The sequence below is a fragment of the Paralichthys olivaceus genome, chromosome 13 (assembly GCF_024713975.1).
Source record: "Paralichthys olivaceus isolate ysfri-2021 chromosome 13, ASM2471397v2, whole genome shotgun sequence".
Taxonomy (NCBI): domain Eukaryota; kingdom Metazoa; phylum Chordata; class Actinopteri; order Pleuronectiformes; family Paralichthyidae; genus Paralichthys; species Paralichthys olivaceus.
In genome coordinates this window covers 15,114,070-15,127,980 of record NC_091105.1, presented here as the reverse complement: position 1 = coordinate 15,127,980, position 13,911 = coordinate 15,114,070, and the positions used below count along the sequence as shown (strand labels likewise).

The following is a 13,911-nucleotide window of genomic DNA, read 5'->3' as shown; positions in this document are numbered from 1 at the left end:
TAAATCTTTTTTGTTTTGATGTTGATTTAAAGGTCCAGTGTGTAAGATTGAGGTGAGAGGGATCTATTGGAAGCAATTTTATATAAAATAATTATAGTGATATTTTCACTAGTGTGCAATCTTCTAAATTGTATATATTTGTGTTTTCTTTACCATAGAATGGGCCCTTTATGATTAAATCAGGAGCGGGTCCTCTCTTTATGTACTTATGTATAGTAGTCCAGACTGGACAAACATTTTGAGTTTTCATAACAACTGAAGGCTACCACAGGTTCTTTCTCATGTTTGGAAGGGGAGGGTGAGGTGAGGGGTGTTCGGCTGCAACATGCTACTTCACCACTAGATGTCACTAAATTCTACACACTGAACCTTTAATGCCATTTTATTGCAAAACATCCTGACACCACCACTTCTCTAACATGATTCCTGAGCCGTTGCCAGGTTACACCTAACACAGCTTTTATAACAGCTGACACAAGTTCAAACTCAAAGTCAATGTGCTGCTGCACTGCAGAACCCATTTCTGATTTGGTTTTTACAAACTGACTTCAGTTTCCTGACTTTAGCCTTTAAGGTAGCGCCTCAGCTCAGGCGATTGAACGCCAGTATAACTGCACCAAGTTGGGGAGACAGGCAAGGAAAAGATTCAAGTAACTAACTTCCCAACCCCCTTGGTTCCATCAGCCTCCTGGTTCAGATCATGGCTTGTATAAAAAGATGGACTATATGACTGCCCAAAACATCTTGATCACCAACTTTTTGCTGGCTGTCATAAACCCTGCCTCCTCAATGTTAGTGGATGGGACATGGACTAAATTAAAAAGTGAAAGAACACGTCAAATACATTTTTTTCAAAGGTGGCTCCATGATAGGTAATTCTTAATACATTGATGTACCCCTGATCTTTTTGGGTAAGTTTAATTGTAATTGTTTTTTTGATGCTATAAAATCTAGATGAAACATCATGATTGACCGCTGAAACTCACTCGTGATTGGTCAAGCATTTGTACCACCTGGACATTGTAACCAGGATGTTTAGGATTAAATTTCTGGATGGTGGGGGGAATTTGGAGAAATGTTCCTCATGTCCATCTTTATTGGTTAGTCTATTGTTCAGACTAATGCAGACAGACGCACATCCATGCACTTTTAAACTTGTCGAGCAGACAAAAACATCTGGTTAAGATTACACCTAATATTTCAACAGCCTGCAGGGAGACAGATCTCCGGAAGCTGCCGTGAACATAATGTTAGGTAACAACTTTACACTGGCAGATGTGGGATTGTGTGTTAAATGTTGGGAGAAGGTATTTTAGAAGAAGAAACTCATAGCACAGATAAAATAGAAAACTATTTGTATATACATAAAAGTTGTGCACTGAAACGTGAGTGGCATTTTATTTTACTACCAATGCTTTAAAGTTGTGGCAACATTCTCCTGATGTAGTTCATTGAGGTGGAGCTACTTATAATTATTTCATATACTGTGTCGTACTGGGCAGTACTGGCTCATTCATGTAGAAAAAGAGATGGTTCCATTTCAAACGATGCAATCACCACTGCCATCATTTTCGTTGGAATGGGTGTTAAGCAATGCATCCACTAGAGGGCAGAGAAAAGTTGAGAGTTGCTGACAACAGCAAACATAGCGACGGTGGAGGAGTTTGTCATTCAACTCCAGAAAAAGAGGCAAAAGCAGCTGTTTGTCCCTTTGTCTGGGTGAAGTAGCATCATATTAATGACTATAGTTTCTGCACTTGCATGGTTGCAATTTCTTCCTTGTTCCAATCGTTGTCTCTCTCTAACTATTGGCTATACTGCCCCCTACGATATCTGGTTGTACTGCTCCATTTGGGCTGTTCGATCCATATCCATAAGCTTTCAGAAGACAGAAACACAAATATGGACAACATTAACTTAGAGTAAGTCAGAACGCTCCATATGTTTCTGTATATGCATTTAACATTGAGCATAAATGAGCATTTAAAGTGCTTCTATTTTATACGATAGTAACTGTCAGATAAATCTAGTCCGAATGTTTCCATCTTAGTTGTTGTATACAAAGTTGGTAAGTCTAGGTTGAAATTCCTTAGAGTAGTATTACATCCATTTCACATTTACTACAAAATTCATGTAGTCTGTTTAAAGTCAGCTGATGAGGAGGAGGTTGAGTCAGTAAACTACCCTATCTACAAATACACTTCTGCTTAAAGGGACACTTAATCTACTGTGCCATGTAGCATCATGGCCATTCCAATGGGGCCCATTACCTCTCCAACTGCAGTGATTACCAGTATGAACATGGCTTTCATCCCCTCTCTGGGATTACTATATTTACTCTCTATTAAAACCTCCTGATGTGTCCTCTGTCTTCTGTCTGAAGGCTAGCTGAGGTGGAGCTGCCCAGTGTCCTGCAGGCAGAAAACAACCCAGTGGGTTCCTCAGTGCCACGTTGCCATGTGCAGCTGTTGTGTGTTGCACACTGTCCTAATAGGACATCCCATCCTAAATGCTGCATCAAGCGTACACAACAAAAAAAACCCTGACCCTCCCTAAATCTAGGCCTCTTTTTTCCTGCTGTCCTTTTCTATCTCTCGCCCTATTTCCTGTGTTCTTACGTCTATATCTCCACCTCCTTCCATGCTCATGTTTTCCCCCTTTATCCCTCACCTTCCCTCACATCAACTCGCTCACTACCCACGCTCACACCCCCAATTTTTTTTCTCGCTCTCCTCTATTTGTATCCCTCTTCTATCCCTCTCTTCAAGCCCCTTGATCCTTTTACTCCTCCTGCAGTCCACAGTTTGTCACCTTCACTCCTCTCCATGCCTACACCCATCCCTCTCTTCCCTCGGCTCGCAGGAGGGTCAAGTGCACAGGCTTTTGTCTCAAAACATGTAGAGGGAATTAATTGGCTCCAGCATTTGGCTCTTTCCGCTCGACTGCGTCTGTGTGGCTGTCACCTGGCTCTTGCTCTCGCCTCTCTCTCTCTTTCTCTCACTCACTCTCTCTCATCTCTCTTTCTTTTACCCCCACACCCCCCCATCTATGCTTTTCACTCATTCACACTCCTCTTTATGTTCCCCTTTTTTCTTCCCCTCCACCACCCACCCCTCTCTGCTCTCTCTGTGTCGTGGCCCCCTTGTAAGATCAAGCCCTGTGCTGCAGCTGGAGGACTCTCACGTTGTGTCTAATGAGGGAGGATAATGTGTGCGGCTGTGGTTGATGGATAGGAGACAGAATAGATGGACAGAAAATCCAAGACAGAATGACAAAAATTGAAATATAGGTATAGAGACACTTTGACTTAGATAAAACAAAACAATTTTATGGTGGATTTCCCATAAAACACCAGGAATGTCTCAGAGATGGCCTGTCTTTTTTTCCTCTCTTTTATTATTATTTGTGTCCACCTGACTGCTATGTAAGCTTTCTGTCCACCAGACTCTAGCTATTTCTGCAGCTTAATTTTTCTAATTAGGAATTATGGTTAAAAAGTCACATTTTATAGCGGCTACACAGTTTGATGACAACTCACGTCACTCCTCTTTCAGTTACATTCATTTCACCATCCGTGCGACCCTTACATCCCTGCATTGTCACAGCTGTCACAATTCCAAAATGAAAGGGGGAAAAAAACTGGGAGCTAAAGATTGATTTAAAGCCACCTCATTCGTCTCCCTTACCCTTATCCCATTTTATCCCCACCCATCAATCCATCCACGCAACCGTCCTCCTCACATCCCGACACCATCACACCCCAAAATTTAGATGCATTTGAAAAAAAACCTGCTAATTTCATTTCACCCACCCCTCCTTTTTTTTTCTTCTCAGCCCAATTACCAGACCCTCCCTCACCCCCCACCACACTACCCCTCCCTGCATCCCATCCGAAGAAAGAGGGATAAATCAGGCTGCATATTAATTGTATTCAAGGGGGGGCATGTGCCTGGCGTACTTCTTGTTTCCATGACAACCGGATCAGGAGCCATAAAGATTTCAGGGGCAAATGGGGCTGAGAGGGTGGGGGTCACCCCAAAAGAGGATAAGCATAATTACAGTGTGATAGAAAGACAGTTGGGGAATGGTGAAGTCTGTAAGCAACTGTCCCAGTCAGAGAGATACTGTGCTGTACAGTCTGCTTACAATTCAATGCCGAAATATATTTGATGCCCCTTTCAAACAGTTTCTGCCATATAGTATATTATGATACTGCAATACACCAATGGAACATGTATTTTTCTAAATATCTTCATCACAATGTTTGAGTACTTTTATTTTATTAGCAAATATCAGCAATGACGGAGGAATCCACATATCGTTTGGAAAGTATTTTTTACATACACACATATCTAGTGGGCATTATTCCCTGCCCTGTTTCCACTCTGAATATCAGTAACTTTCTATTTGTGCAGGCACACTTGCTGATCACGCTGTTTGTTTTTACAGCATCACCCTCTGCAGAGTCACTTAACGACATGAATGCATTTGATCCATGCTTTTATCTGTGCGGTCTGCTCAGAAGTTAACCACACAAAAGAGCTAACAGCTAGGATGTCTTTTAATCTTGACTTGGCATGTATTCAGTGTAGTGAAAGTGATTTAGGCACAGCATATGGCCTCATGTGAGCACTCAACCACCATAGAATATATGCCGAAGCTTTTGTTTTTATATATATGCATATCAAACAATTATATGTTGACAAATTTCGACTGGGCAAAACAGCAGTTTGTTGATTTCATGTTAGGAATCTGCAGTGGAAATATAGGCAGGTTTTTCTTCTGCCGCCTTTATACAAGCAAAGTACATGTTAGTGATCAATACATTCACATGCACTCTGAACAGTTGGTTTGTTTTATTTTGTCTGTTTTTGTAATACTCATTATGACCACCAGAGGCTGAAGTGCTCCACTATTCTACTTTTAATTCAATTAAATTTTATTTGTAATCATAATATGCATTATCTCAAGGCACTTTACATATTGAGACCTTAATAATTATAGTGAAGCCCAACAGTTCCCACAATGAGGAAGCACTTTACACAGGGATACTGTATGTTATATAACATTACAGTCATGTCTTTCTTTTTCTTATAAATCAATTTTATCAGAAATCATCCGTTTTCTGTCAGAATGTTTTTTTGCAGTTGCATTATGCGGGAAAAAAAATATTTACTTAGATATGAAATAAGAAAAACTTAGAATGTAGCATGAAAAAGAAATTGATGTGTGCATACATTATTCAGAAAACATGAAAATACAAATCATATTGTATTATTAATTTCTGTCTGACTTGACACCAACTCCGGCTTCCATCGTCTGCTTCTAGTTCACCCAATGAGGTGATGTGACATACTCACATATTCACACACTTTGTTAGTGCACGTGAGAGGTGGATGTCAGGCTCCATTGACTTGCTGACATTTGGTTTCCAAGTGATTCATCTATCGTGTTGTTACCACTCTTGGAGAAATGAGAAGTGGCCACACCCCTTTTTGTCCCAAGGATATACAGCTGCAGACAGGCTGATATTTACACACACACACACGGACAGACCAGTGCAGAGGCTTGATGTATTATGCATGAATTTGGTTTAATTGCAGGGATCCTATTTGCATAACCTCTCCTAGTTTGATCTAATATGCTCATCTATATTGCAGCCCTCTGACCTTGGCTTTGGGCAGGTTAGTTCATGTGGATGTGTGTGTGAGAATACAAGCTGTTCAAGCCTGCAAATATTTTATTGCAGGCATATATACACACACACACACACTAATTGTGAACATATTCCATGTGTGCAGAATACATTTATATTTGTATTTGTGTGTGTGTAGGTGGGCCGCGGCTGAACCAGTCTGATCTTAATAGCTCCTGTCATCGGTGCTAATGCTGGTCTACCTATGAATGGTGCAGGCACGACAGGCGCAGGTAGTTAATCTCAGGGTAAATGCAGTCTTTCAACCTTTTAACATACTGCAAACTGATTTGGGGAGGCCACCTTCACAAAAATTGCTGGTTACAAACAGGCTATTACACTAAAATAATCTGCAATCTATAAAATGTAGCACAAAATGACTGCTGGTTGCCATGGGGACTGTCCGAAATAGTTGCTATTAAGCAAATGCTTTTCCAGCTCAATTGCATATTAGACCATAAACCAAGAATGTATGTATTTTACCATATTCCATGTTGCTTTCATGCAGCTAATGTAATAATATGTGCTGTGTGATCTAAACTTTGAACCTGCAAATAGGTTTTCTTGTTGTTATTTTTTATAAGGGATAAGTGCATGACTAATCTTTTTTGTCACTGGCACATAAAAGTAAGAATAAAAAGGGTTTACAATGTGCTGATTAGTCAATCTTTAAACACATTTCAATGTTAAGTTTTCATTAATATATTTGAATGAGTACATTAAGTCCTGGCACCAAATACACCAGGTCTCAGCTATTTGCTTGATAGTACTTGGTTGCTTACCTATAGGTGCTGGGAACTTGTTTGCTATCAGTAAGAAGTACAACGCTATCAGCAGTGAGGTTGTGCACAAAGGCTTGTTCAGTACCATCATCACCATAATCAACAGCCTTGTTTCAGCAAAGAGTAAACTTTCTATATAAACCACTGCCCTCATGGAAGGTGTGTAGTATAAAGCATCAAAATTAGCCGAATAAACTTAGAGATTTGGGGAGTGTCAGAACCAGACCAGGACACCAAGGCAGCCACAGGAGAGAAAAGTTTCTGTTGTCCATTTTTACTGCCACTGATTCAGGATCATGGAGGATGAAGTAACACTGTGATATAATACAATCACTTTCCAAAATGTAAAAATTACCATTGAAATTATGTTTAGGTCACATTGCTCTGAGGTCTCTAATGCAATGACTGGACCTGAGCCTCAGAGTTACAGGTTTTAGATCCGTCAGTTTTGATTATTACTGCTCTCAGCACCAGGTCGTCCCAAACAGATGCAAACTTTCACTGCATGTCCCTGCAGAATGGGGGACATCCTCATGACTGTAAAGAGCCAGAGCGGAGATAGGTTGTGGTACCTAGTTTTGAGTTTCACAGCACAATGATCTCATATTGTGTGGTCAGGGACATCATCATCCTTTATTTACTTTTCATGTGGTGAAACCTCTCACCAAAGGCCTGAAGGGGTTTTGCAGAGTAGTTACGGGAAGCCCTGCAGCTGCAACCAGGCACTCCTTCATAAATTCTCATTTTGAATGAGGTTTCAGCCTCTTGGTGATTAACTCACTCACCGCAAAACTCACATGCCTAACATTGTCTGTCAGAATGTGGTCTCATGAAGCTGCTTGTTGGGCACCAAACATTGCACAGCTGCTGTAACCTATTTTTGTGGTTTGCAGTTTATGTTTTTTAACAGTTTACAAGAAATCAAAAATCTGCCAACAAATCAAAAATCAATTTTGGTAGTTGTATTCCCTACTTTACAGTGTGAACGTGTGTGAACTTGAAATCTTGGTGATTTCCGTGGCTGGAGTCAAATCAATTCGTTCACATGTAAATAGAAGATGTGCTCTAGTTCCTTCAGACTGGTGTAAAAAGACAACTGCCTGATCAAGTTGAAAAGTGTCAGGATGAGCAAACCCATGTTTAGCTGTGTATTCAGAGGAAATCTGAGAAACACTTTTCTTCTTTCTATTTTTTCACAGTCTTATTACATCCTTACCCTCAGTTGGAGAACTCATCCATTAAATGTTTGGCCAATTAATACAGATTGCAAAAGTAAAAACAAGCCAGAGATGTACTTCACATTGCATCGGAACAATTTGCCAAACTGGACAAACACACCCCAAAAAGATCTCCACAGTGGTTCACTCCCACTCCATGCTGCTCATGCAGTGTTTGGGATGCAATTCTTAAGACTTACTTGATACTTCAACCGATGACATTTATTTATGAAATATAATGTTATCGAGTGGCAGTTTTCCTCCATATTGCTCTTACATACATGAACTTTGCTCTGACCCCTTGTCAGAAACGTATTCTCTTTTCCATCTTCTTTCCTTAACTTTGCTAAATGCTATTACACTCAGTACGCTCAGTGTGGGGCTAAGGAAAATTGTCAATACTTTCACCTTCTTCACATCTCTAAAATCCTTTCATGAACCGTCTATATCAGCCGAGCCTCCAGGTTGGAGCTGATACCTCAGACCCTAATTCAAAAGTGTGATGGATGGATGAGCAGACAGATGGATGTGGCGATTGATGGACCGATAAACGAATTGGCAGACAGATGGACGGATGAACAAATGGATGGTTGGATAAGTGGATGGGTGAATGGATGGTTGGATAGGCATTTTTACACATGGCTGTCTGTCTGCATTCCTGTCATGTCCAAGGCTGATTTTTCACCCTGGGTCTGTGTGTGTACGCGCATGTGTGCATGTATGTGTATGCCAGTGTGCACGAATATATACAGGCAACAACTATTGTTTTTATGTGTGTGCTCGTGTGTTTGTGCGTCAAGCAGCTGTGTTCAGCAGACAGGTTATCTCAGAGCGATGTGTCTCAGACGGGAAGATGATATTTATTCAGAGGGGCAGATCTGATTTCTGCTTGGACCATTTCCTACTGTAGGCTCCACGTTGTTTCTCACATTCTGCAAATATGTGAGGCAGCCCAGGCCAGACGATGCACATACAGTATGTAAAGCACAGCAAACACATTTGGGGAGAAAAAATTAAAAGCTTGTTAAAGATAGAGAAGAAATGAAATACTTTCAGTAGCCGACACAAATCAATCTGTGGTAGTGCACTAAAAGTATAGCTCAACCAGCATTACATAATGTCGGAGGAGTTGATGAAAACATACTCCTGAATGATTCATGCGTTTCATCATGTAATGTAAGAGTTTGTGTTAATGTGTTTGCGTGTATAGATGTAAAGCAATACGGATATACTGTAGCCACAATGGCTCCACATCAATAGCAAACTAAACTGTCCCCAGAGCCTGAAAACCACATAAACCCCAGATGGTAGAATTCAGTCTGCTTAGACGCGTCATTTCATAAACAGTTAATTCATTTGTGTTGAATTAAAATGGCGTTTATTACACCGGGCTGTCATGTGCTGATGATAGGTGGCGTTGTCATGACACTAACTGCTGTGACAATCTGTAAATTACATGTTGCACTCAGTATCATCTACATGTTATTAATACAATGTTTGTTGAAAAGTTTTAAATCCCTGTTGTATTGATCGTGTACAGGTTTGTCTTCGCTTCTTCTCCCCTTCGATTTATATGTTGTAAATACCAATAACCTTAGCGGAGGAAAGACCGGGAAAAGAGCTATTAATTATGGGACAATGGTTTGGCGAGGGGCCACTGAGTGCAATCTATGAATTAGGAGCTGGCCAGCGGTTCTATTTGCATAATACTGGGGGACTAAATTGCGATTGCAGCGATCTCTTGAGAAACAGTTGTGGGGCAAAGCTAATGCATCTAAGTCAAAGGAAGCTAGGAACACATTCATAATAAATTATCCCTCATCCATGCAATCACTTGAAGAAATGATTACTCTCTTCTCTCTCATTAGTGTTTCCTCTCTATTTCCCTCATCTTTGTTCTCTTTTTTTTCCTTCTTTACTTCTTTCTCTCCTTGTCCTTATTCACATCTGTATGTGACTCACAGGCACAAATGCATACAATTATCCAAGCGCACTCCATTGTCTGGTTCCACCTTCCTCAGAGCACGACTGTTTCTTGCTGCCATTTAGGTGAATTCTGTGGCTGTGCATTTAGGGAGGCGATGACAGGTGATGCATGGTAATGACATCAATTACTGAAAGCTTTTCCTTAGAACATCCCACAGAAGTAAAAGCACAACTAATGATTGTATGAATGTGGCATGAGGGGCTTTCAGGAGCATGAATTGGTTTTGTATTAATACAGGAAGAGGGGAAAAATGCAATGGAGAATTGAAAGAAACACTGTTTCATTAAATGTTTTTATGTTAAGTTTTTCCTTTAACGTTATTCAAGATATGAATTTCATTTCATCAGTTGGAGAAGTAGTTTGAGAACCATTGGTGTAAGGGGTGGATTGGTAGGAACCCCCACTGTGGTTGTTAAATATTTTACATTTCAGTATTTATATTTGTAATGGCAGTGTTGAATCCATCACCAAGATCCGCTTTCTGGTGGGACTGGTGAAACAGTGAGGCCAGCCCTAGAAACATGAATATGACCGATTGATTATTGTTTGGTCAAGTGTTTGCTCTATGTCACGTACGCATCAGAAATGAAGAAGCTCTTTCACTTTGCTGTCTTGCATCTTGCCCAATATGAAAGAAGACCTTTTTCCACACTAATTTCACCAATGGTCATGTCTATTTACGCATCATAACAATGTGCCAGAAAAGGTGCAGCATCAGCATCGAGACTGCTAAATAATATTTATGGGCTGCTGTGGTTGAGGGGGTAGAGAAGGTCAGCAGTTCGATACCACTCATCTACAGGCTGAAGGTCCTTTGGTCAAGATACTGAATCCCGAATTGCTGCCCATGGATGCAATGTATGACTGGCAGCAATCTGCACTGTAAAGAGCTTTTAAAGATTGTCAAGCCTTGAAAAGCACTATACAAATACAGAACCATGTACAGAAAAAAAGGAAATTGGCATGTTTACCAGGCTGTCATGTTTTTATCACTGTCAATCAAAGCCAGAGCTTGGTCTACTGCAGAGTCGTTTGACCCAAGTGTGAATGGCGATTTCAGACAAAAGCCTGATGTTAGCGGGTGTTAGTGGGTCTTTTGACCGGGGAAAAGGGGCTTATGTGAGGAGGCTTTAGCTACTCTCCATTAAAAGTAGTTGGTTACAGCACTCACACAAAGGGCTTAAACCACATCCTCAGTTTTACACATTGACAACACAGTCCAGACATACAGTATATTAGGTTTTGACCTTGTCTTGTTTATTCACTATACGAACATCACACTGCATTTTATAAAACAGAATGGAGGTTACATAAGGTTACGAGCCTACAAATCACTTGAAGATAACATTTCTTTCACAAAGAACGATCTTACTCTTTGCAATTTAAAATGATATTTGTGAAATTGAATGTCAGATAATAAAGCTTTTCTAGATCTAGAAGGAGAAGAGTCAGTGCAACATAAATAAAAGCTAAAGCACAGACAGACAGGAAGGGAGAATGCACAGAGAAAAAAGATAGCGGTGGAGTCACTGAGGATGTATTCTATCCTGTGTCTTTAATCCCTCTTCAGCTGGACCATCTGCAACCCTGTCAATGTAGCTGTAATTAAAGGTTACGACAGCCAAGGCCACCAGGCAGGGGGTCTGCCTGCCTCGACCCATGATGCACGTCAAACGCACCCCTTCACCCTCCACTGTACCTCTGCATTGGCCCTAATCTCATATGACATTAGCTGGGAAACAATGCAGAAAAGGAGATTTCCTTAGGAAACTATGTGCCAACAATGCTCCAATCCAGTGAGACACTGAGGAACATGGCAAGTGGGAAAATTCGAGGTTATATTGTGACTTATTTATTGTTCTATTCTGGCAGATCATTTCAAGAAATAACCTTGACACACGTTAGCTTATAATCGATCAAGAGAAAATAGAAAATGTTTTATCAACAGTGATATTTTTCGGATTATTTCATTCCATTCCATCCTTCCTGGCAACATTTCTTAGGCGTGCTCAATGAATCAGATTTAAAGATTTTTTTTTTTCCTTTCCTTTATAAATTTAACATTTTAGCAGTTTTTTTATTTATTGTATTTACTATATTTGTGCTGCCAGAAATTTGAGGACGGGGAAAATGAAAGGCTAACCAGCTTGGACTGTGTGTAGCAGCAAATCTGGGGGAAACCAGGGCGGCGAGATGTAATTGCAAGTGAAGATAGACTTTTGTGTCTCTCCTTGGGCAATGCATATAGGCCTCTGCTGGTCACCTCAGATAGATGCTGCTTAGATGCTGAGAAGGTCTGGAGGATGCTAGACTTCTATTTGATCTGACTTTGTGGTCCTGCATACATTACTATCACCTCACCACACACACACACACAAAAATCACTGCCACCCCCACCCTATACCACACACACACACACACACACACACACACACACACACACACATGCTGTATGTAACATTTATTAGTTGGGCTCACACTAGCAGGGAAAAATGTTGCTCTCCTGCTGAGCTGCCACAACAGTGAAAACACTGTTTGCAATATTTCTCTCCATCTACTACATCTATCTTCCTCTTCCTGCAGCATGTGATCCCACTCTGTTAGAGTTTGTGTTGCTGAACGCTTCAGCCTCATTTATGTTAATGTATAATACAAGAATCACCTTTCAATATGCTGCAGCACAAACTACATGACAATTGAATCCATCACCTTATATTCATTGCAATTGAATCAACACCTTTCCGATAAATTCTCAGTAAAAAGCTCAATAGGGTGAGTGTCATAAAGGTTATATTGTCCTAATAGAGAAAAAGCTTCATTCACAGTGGGAATGGATCTGTTACGTAGATTTATTGTATTCTGTCTGTTTTTGCTCTTGTAGGTTCGATATTCATGGTTTTGTGAAGAACCTATAGAAAAGAAAGCGAACGTGAGCAGAGTGAATATTGTGAAAATAAATGATAAACAAATTGGAATAAAAGAAAAAAGTTTGAAAATGCGCTGCTGTTTGAAAAAGAAGCAACAAATGCAGGAGAGAAATGATATTGTTTGCTCTGCTGTGGGTGATGAATGGAGTTGTGCCAGATTCTCTTATTAGAGTGGCAACAAGTGTGGGTAATAGTACTCCACTTGGACCACATCCAGCTATACACACATCACACCTACACACACACTCGTGCACAGACGGAGAGACGGAGTGTCTGCCCTTGCAGGTGTTTGGCTTGCTAACAAGCATCCCCTCATTATTCTTTTAGAGGGCCGATTAACTACTGAGATCGTAACGATCATGATCACTAATCAGCCGATGAATTCCACAACATCATAATTCAGGAACTTGTAAGCCTCGTTTGTCTTGATGACGTTTTAATAATAAAACTTTAATTGATCATGTACTACCTGCTTTGGACGATAAAACTTGTTTATGTCTCGGGCTCACGTTAACACACATTCATTCTTTTCTAACTCAGTTTTATCCTGATAACTTCCTGAAAAGTTTAACAAAATGCATGTGGAGATAAAATTGAATGATTCTGTCGTTACTGTTGCCGCATGGACGACGTTTTAGAGTTACTTAGTGTGACATAGATTTTACATTACAGGATAAAAATAAGACCAAAACACTGCATTAGTGAATTGCAGGCTCCTGTCTTTACAGAAACCGTACCTTGGGATTTACCCTTGGCTTATTGCTATGAACTAAGTAGGCGAGAGGAAATCAATATCTGGTGACAGCTAGTCAATCTTAGACTCAATTCTGAAACTCCGGTCTGCTTTAAAGGACAGATCTTTCCCATACACATTCAATCTCACCAAGGAAGCAGCGTAGCTCAAGACGGAGAAAGCTCCATGTAAATTAAACCAAGTCGGAATAAATCACCTGACAGCATCACTAAATAACTTTAAGTCCAGCTGTCCCAGACTGGAAATGGGTTTATGTTGACTTGTACTCAGAGCATTTACATGAGGGTGAGCCTGTGGTGTTTTTACATGCCTGGACTCCAAATGAATAGAAATCCTGACACATCGAAAAACTGGCTGAAGCTCCTAGGTCTTAAAAGAAGCCCCGCAGCATGTAGCGAGAGTGTTGTCACACAGGGAGAAAAAAAAAAGCAATTTCAGTCTTTCACGGTGCTTGGATAAATCAGATGATGCATTTCTGTGTGCATGCAGGAGTTGATTTATCAGGCAATATCAGTGGTATTGCAAAAAATCCCCTATTAAGCTTAGGTG

The 13,911-nt window shown here is 40.5% G+C and overlaps 1 long non-coding RNA gene across 1 annotated transcript in view; it reads left to right on the top strand.

The window, feature by feature from the left end:
• Positions 1–13,911, top strand: part of LOC109632124 (uncharacterized) — a 109,336-nt gene that overhangs the window by 78,845 nt on the left and 16,580 nt on the right. The gene's annotated exons all lie outside the window — the stretch shown is intronic.